Here is a 7,691-nt window from a genome sequence, read left to right on the forward strand (position 1 = left end):
TATCAGATAAAATAGACTTCAGATAAAATTATCTTAACTGGGTATGCATTAAATAACAGTGCTGCAAATTATGTGAAACAAAAACTGATAGAACTGAAAGGAGAAATAGATTTGCAATTATAACTAGTAATTTCAACACCCCTCCCTAAAGAATTGATAAAAAAAAAAAAAAAGAAATCTCTATGTCCAGATGGTTTCACTGGAGAATCCTATCAAACATTTAAAGAAGAATCAACACCAAGTCTATACACTATACCAGACATTTGCAGGGTATCCATTTTGTGCCAGGCACTGCACAAGTCTATACACTACACCAGACATTTGCAGGGTATCCATTTTGTGCCAGGCAGTGCACAAGTCTATACACTACACCAGACATTTTCAGGGTATCCATTTTGTGTCAGGCACTGCACAAGTCTATACACTACACCAGACATTTTCAGGGTATCCATTTTGTGCCAGGCACTGCACAAGTCTATACACTACACCAGACATTTGCAGGGTATCCATTTTGTGCCAGGCACTGTGCAAGCCATTAGGGATTAAGAAATGAGTGAGACATGGTTTCTGCTTTCAAGATGTTAAAAAATTAATGATTGGGGAAGCAGATGTGGCTTAAGCAGTTGGGCACCTGCCTACCACATGGGGGTTCCAGGTTTGGTTCCCAGTGCCTCCTAAAGAAGATGAGCAAGACAACAAGCTGAGGTGATAGGCTGGTGTGGCAAGCTCATGTGGCAAGATGACACAATGAGATGATACAACAAAGAGACACAATGAGGAAACACAATGAGAGACAAAATAAGCAGGGAGTGGAGGTGGTTCAAGAGACTGGGTATCTCCCTCCCACATGGGAGATCAAGGGTTTGGTTTCCGTTGCCTCCTAAAAGAAGATGAGCAGACAATGAACAGACACAAAGAGCAGATAGCGAGTGCAAACAATGAGGGGAGAGGTAGAAATAAAATACATTTTTAAAGAAAACTAATGATCAAAGTGATGAAAGCACAACTATATGATTATACCAAATATTATTGATTGTATATTTTGGATGAATTGTGTGCTTTATTAATATATATCAATAAAAATGATTTGTTAAAAAATCAGGGAGGACAAAACATAAAACCAAAAAGAGCAAACAGTTCTTAAGTGCATATTAACACCATGTTAAGGCATGGTGGGGAATATAGTAATTCTACCAAGAATGTGTCTATGTGTATGTGTCTGCAAATGTGAAGAGTTTCAGGAGTTACCACTGCCCATCTTACCTTTTTTCTGAAGTACTACTGCAATGGCTCTCTGCCCCCAGGATCATTCTCTCTAGGCTATACTCTGTATAATGGTTGAGAGTGATCTTAGTGATACATAAATCTAATTGCTATCATTCTTTAAAACAAGCAAACAAAAAACAAACTTTTTATATGGGGGATAAAGTAAAATTATCTTAACATGCTTTACATAGTCCTTTTCCATTTTACCTTTGGTGATCCTACCAGCCTTCTCTCTTCCACTGCCTCCTTTTGTACTGTTCACATACAAGTCCCCAAATTTCAATGTTGATTATGCCTTTGAGTTTGCCATTGTAGTTTCTTTCGATGGTCTTGAATATCTTTTCCTGCTTTGCATGTTGAACTATCTTTCAAGGCCCTGCTCAAATGTTGTCTTTTTGGTGAACTTCCCTTACTAGCTCTCAGGAAGAGTTAATAGTTCCTTAGTCCTTTTCTCATCATTTCATAATAATACCATTAACACCGCTGTATTAGTCAGGGTTCTCTAGGGAAACAGAATCAACAAGAGACATCTGTCAAAAGTAAGAGATTTTATCAGAGTCTCTCACATGATGGTGGGGATGCACAAGTCCAGGTTCTGCAGGCAGGCTGCAACCAGGGGCTCCAATTAAAGTCTAGTGAAGGTTCTTGATGAGTTCTGGGAGACACTGGCTGACCAAAGATGAGCTGGGGAATTCCTACTCACTGCTGGAATCACTTCCCCTTTTAAGACATTCAACTGATTGGGTAAAGTGTCACTCATTGCTGATGGCAATCTCCCAGATTGATGTAATTGTAATCAGCTTTCGGTAATTTACCACTGCAGTAAAGTCAATGGTGATTAAAGTCCATAAATGACCTTGTATTACAGCTAGCCCAGTGCTTGCTTGACCAAACAACTGGGCACAAGTACCTGGCCTCATTGACACACTAGCCTAACCATCACAACCATATTGTGCAGTAATTATGTTTATGTGTCTGTCTCCCCCACTAATTTATGAGCGCCTGCAAGGCAGTGATCATGTGTTTCCCCAGTGCCTGGCATAAGGTTTTATTCATAGGGAGTACTCAACAATGAACAAAATAACTTTATTACATAAAAAGTCATTAATGTTTACCCTAAATCATTTTAGGAAGGAAAGAAAACACATATTTAGTCTTCAGAATTACTCATGTCTATACAATATAAAATTTAAAATAAATTTTAAGTAACAGTAGTACAGCTGGTACTATGTAGAGTTTGTTTTCAGATTGACATTCCCTTTTAATTCTTCTTTTGCATACAGATCATTTTGGTTTTTAAATTTAATATTCATCCACCCACAAAAGACAGCATAAAACATGGGCTTTGGAGTCAGACCTAAGTTTAAGTCTTGGTTTGGCTCTGTTGCTGTCTGTATTTTCTAAAAATGTCTAAATGCTCCTGCTGAGCCCTGCCGAAAGAGCAAAAACAAATCTTGTTGTTTTCAGCCAGAAAGCTTTGTGGTGGCTGGTTATATAGTAATAGATAACCATATCAGATTGTGGTACCAGAAGTGGGATGCTTAACAAAACCTAAAACATGTGGCTTTGGCACTGGGTGGAACTTGAGGACAGTTAGTGAAAACCTAAAGGGCCTCAAAAACTTAGCAGAAGCTTGATTTTCCTCGAGAGATTGTGAGGGTTTAAAGAAAAGTGAGGAAAATCTTATTGGAAGCTGGAGTAAAGTCAATTTTTGTTACATAGTAGAGGAAATTTAGCAACATTGTCGCCTATGGTAATAGAGAAATAGGAAATGTACCAAACAAACCAGACGATTTCCTTAAAGAAGATTCCCAATTGAACGCCATCAACTGGCTTCTTTTAGCTGTCTATACTAAAATAAGAGGAGAGTGATAAAGTAAAGAATGAACTGTTAGGGATAAAGGAGCTGGCACTTGCTAATTTTCAAAATAAAATGTTCTCATTCTCAACTTCTCCAGACCAAATGATGTTAAAATTAAGAAATGGCTTCTGGGCAGAGATTAAATTTAGGATGCTGTCAGGAAAACATGTTCTGAAGATGAAGGCAAGGGCATGACTGTAAAACCCTCTATTAAGACCTCAGATTTAAGGTGTTGACTCAGATAGTCCTCGAAGGATCTTCTTTGCCAAACTAGGATTTCTATAAATCCTTAGGGTACTGTCCCACAGCATAGCAGCTTAATAGGAAGACCAAGACAGAGAAAAGATTTGTTGTGGCTTTTGTCTAATGGAATACATAAACCTCAATAAGAGCCATTAAAAATCCACAAAATTTTCAAGAAAATTGCACCAATGGAGTAACTTCAAATTTGAATTAAAAGGAACAGAAAGTTTAAAATGAAAAGAAGCCTTTGGACTCCTGAACTACTATGAGCAGTAATCAGGCTGGGGAAATGTGGCTTCAAGAACAGAACACTTCTTTATGGAAAAGGAAGAATGATTCAGAGGACACAATGTAGAGTCTAGGGGGTGGAGTCAAGAGCTGTATAGAACCATTCCTAGGTAATAAGACTGAACCCTAATCAAGGAACAAGCTTTAGAATTGCTAAGGACCAGTGGATCTATAGTGGTTATTCTATACCTGTCCATCACTGTATGTTGGATGTCTGTGAAGAAGATAATTTGTCTCTAGTTCCCAAGTCTTTAGATTAAGAGGAATTGTACCTGAGGAACTTTTATCCACATCCGGAACTTCTTTAGACAACAAAATCCTGGACCTCAAGCCCAAGACTGTTGCTATAATGGGAAGACACTTTGGGAGATGTGGGAAAAGAATGAGTGTGTTTTTAACTTTTTATTGTGAAATAATTTGAAACTTTACAGGAAAGTTGCAATAATACCAAAATAATACATAGAACTCCAATGTACCTCACACCGAGATACCCAGATGACCAACTATTAGCATTTTGCCTAATTTGTTATATCATTCTATTATTTTCTAAACATTTGAAGTAGATTGCACACATCATGCTCCTCTAACACTTAACAATTCCATGTCCTTTTCCTGAGAACAAGTATACACACTTATATAACTACCTTATGTACAGAGATCAAGTTTAAGAAACTTAACATTAATATAAGGCATACAGTCCATATTCTATCTTTTTCAATTGTCCCAATAATGGCCTTTTGGGCATTTTCTCCTCCATTATTAGATCTAGTTCAGGGTCATGTATTGCATTTAATTGTCATTGACTCTAGCAGAACAAGTGTGTTTTGTGTATGGGAGAGATGTGAACTGTTGTAGAGGAGAGACTTTGGCAGATTATGTTTTCCAAAAATGGCTGTAGCAATATTTGTTCCCCTTCTTTCAGAACTCTGCCACTCTTCCATCAATAGTTAGAATCTATTTCTCCTCCCCTAGACTGTTGGTAGGCTTGTTATTGTTTCAACCAATAGAGTACGGCATAAATAATGCTACATGACTTCTATAGCTTGGTCATAAAAAAGATACAGCTTCCTTCTGGCTCCTCTCTTTCTGGTCACTGGCCCTTGGAATCTGGACAGATATTGTGAGGAAGCCTAGGCCACATGGAGAAGCCACATGTAGATGTTCTAGGCAACAATCCTAGCAAATGTTCCAGGCAACAGCCAACAACTGCTGGTCATGAGTGAATGAGCCCTCAGGTGATTTTATTTATTTTTAAAATAAATACCTTTTAAAATTTATTTCTCTCCCTCCCCCCCAGTTGTCTGCTCTCTGTGTCCATTCACTTTGTGTTCTTCTGTGTCCACTTGTATTCTTGTCAGCAGCACTGGGAATCTGTGTCTCTTTTTGTTGCTTCATCTTGCTGTGTCAGCTGTCCATGCATGCGGTGCCACTCCTGGGCAGGCTGCACTTTTTTGCGCAGGGTTCTCCTTATGGGCCACATTCCTTGAGTGTGGGGCTTCCCTATCGTGCGGGACACCCCTGTGTAGCACGGGGTGTGTGCACATCAGCAATGTTGGTCAGGAGGTCCTGGGTTTGAACCCTGGCCCTCCCATGTGGTAGGTGGGTGCTCTTTCCACTGAGCCAAATCTGCTTCCCCCTCAGGTGATTTTAGACCTCAGCCTTCAAGCTGCCCTAGCTGATGCCAAGAGGAATAGAGGCTCTATCCAAATTAGAGATTCGTGAGCCAAATAAAGCCATAAAAGTAGTTTGTTATGCAACCACAGATTAGAAGTCCTTAATAGCTGTGTCTTCTTGGGGAAGAGTCTTCTGGTGATGTTTGCCTTTGCCCACATTATTTTAAACTCAGTCTAAGCTTTGGTTTCCTTAGATGCAAAATGTAACAGTAATCTCTTCATATCATGGGAATGTTGTGAGGTTTAAATGAGATAAAGCACACAAAGTATAGTTGGTATAATGGGACTTCAATAAATGCTATTTATATTATTTCACTTATTTCCATCAAATTGTTTTAGCTTTATGCTTTGTACAAACTCTCTTTTGGGGCATGTGTGTGATATGTACATTTATACACATACAAATACATGCACATATATAAAACCTGATATAGTCTCCAATTATTCTTGCCTCTCAAATCCAAGTCTTTGTGTAGTCCTTCCGCACTAAATAGGGCTGGCCTGTATAAACAATAGAATACTGTGGAAATGATCTGTTCAAGCGTGAATCAAAAAAGACACTGCAGCTTCTGCAATGATCTCTCTCTTGGATCACCTGCTCTGGGGGAAGCCAACGATCATATAATGAATATGCTCAAGTGGCCTTAAAGGAGAGTCCATATAGTGAGAAAGTGGGACCTTGCCAACGATATGAGTGAGTGATCTTGGAAGCAGATGGTTCAGCCCAGTCAGTCTTCAGATGACTGTGGTCCTGGCTGACATCATGACTGCAACCTCTGGGAGACCCTAGGCCAGAAGCACACAGCTAAGCTACTCTTGAAATTCCTTTCCCACGGAAACTGTAGAAATTGTATGAGATAAAAATATTTATAATTTTAAGTCATTAAGGTTTGGGGCAATTTATTATGCAGCGATAGTTCATTTGTGGACATATCAACATGGGAAAGGCGACACGGGGAGATACTGCTCCAAGGTTGAGGGTTGTTTTAGGGTCAAAGTGGATGGATAGTGGTTGAATGAACTTGAAGGTGATGAGACCTTCCAAAAGAAGTGACCATGGGATCTAAGGTAGAAAGGGAAGCAAATGAAGCCAGAGGAGGTGAACAGCCATGGGGCAAAGGAAGACTGTAAGCCTGCATATTTCCCTGGTTGATGAGCAGATTTGGTGAAAGTAAAAGAGTAAGAAATCTGGAATGAAAGTTTTCTTTAGAGTGTGTAGTATCTTGGTTACTGATTTCAGAGGTGAAACAGTTTTGGAGAAAAAAGTGCAGGGTGTGACCACACGAGTGGCTGAATGGCAGTGGTGATGAAAGGTTTTTATACTGGTAAAATTTCAAGGACGGAGTGGACAATGGAACATTGATAGGAGACTGTCAAAAATCTTCTCCCTAAAAGAGTGATGGAATGAGGGCGGGATGGAGGTTGCACAGCTTCTGCATGGCTTCATGGTGAAGGCCTGAATGCAGGGCGAAGCCGTTAGGATGATCCTGTAGTAAAGGTTAGGAGAATACTTGGTTCAAGATATTGAAGGTGGGGGAGAATGAAAAACTCCACTTGAGAGGGTTTCAAGGGAAGCAGTGCACTGAAGGAAAATGCCAGATTTTAGACAAGATAAAGTAAAGCAATGCTCTATGAAAAGGTTAAATATATAAAGAAATCTCTTTGCATCAGCTCAGGGATTCTTGTAAAGCAACGGTTACTTTATTCTGTTGGTAACTGGGATGGAAGGTTTTAAGCAGAGGACATGACAAACTTTGAATTTTAGATAGACAGCAGTGGTAGTATGGTGGCTGTATTAGGCAAGGGCTGCATAGAGGTGCCTCTGCAGGTAAAGGACTGGTAAAAAAGGTCCTTTCACAGAGGTGATGAGGTCCCATAAATCACCTCATTAAAATAGTGTGTCAGCTATTTATGAAATAGAAACTACAGAATTTAATGGAAGGTTAGGGAGAGAGAAGAGTGGAGATAGTTGTCAAAGCAGTGGCCAGATTTTTTCACCTCCTTTCTGAAGACTTTCTGGATTTTTCAGAAGTTTCTGATCTTCCATTGAGCCTGACATGTAACTGCCAGTTAACCCCCATTTCCTTTCCTTCTTTCTTTTCTGTCCCCCAAATCTACTTACCTTGATCTACTTTCGTATTTTTTTGGTCTTGCTACTTCCATTTTTAGTACAACCTGGCAGTACCAGTGTGGTAATAAACTCTGAAGGTAAGAATCTAAGGGCAGTGTGGTACAGTGGAAAGAATAGTAGCCTGTAAGTCAAAAGGGCTGGCGTCCATCCCAGTTCTGCCATGAAATTTCTGTGACTTTGGTTAACTTGACCTCTTTAGGCCAGCTGTTTTTTTTTTTTTTCTTTCCCA

Source organism: Dasypus novemcinctus, chromosome 10, assembly GCF_030445035.2.
Source record: "Dasypus novemcinctus isolate mDasNov1 chromosome 10, mDasNov1.1.hap2, whole genome shotgun sequence".
Classification (NCBI taxonomy): domain Eukaryota; kingdom Metazoa; phylum Chordata; class Mammalia; order Cingulata; family Dasypodidae; genus Dasypus; species Dasypus novemcinctus.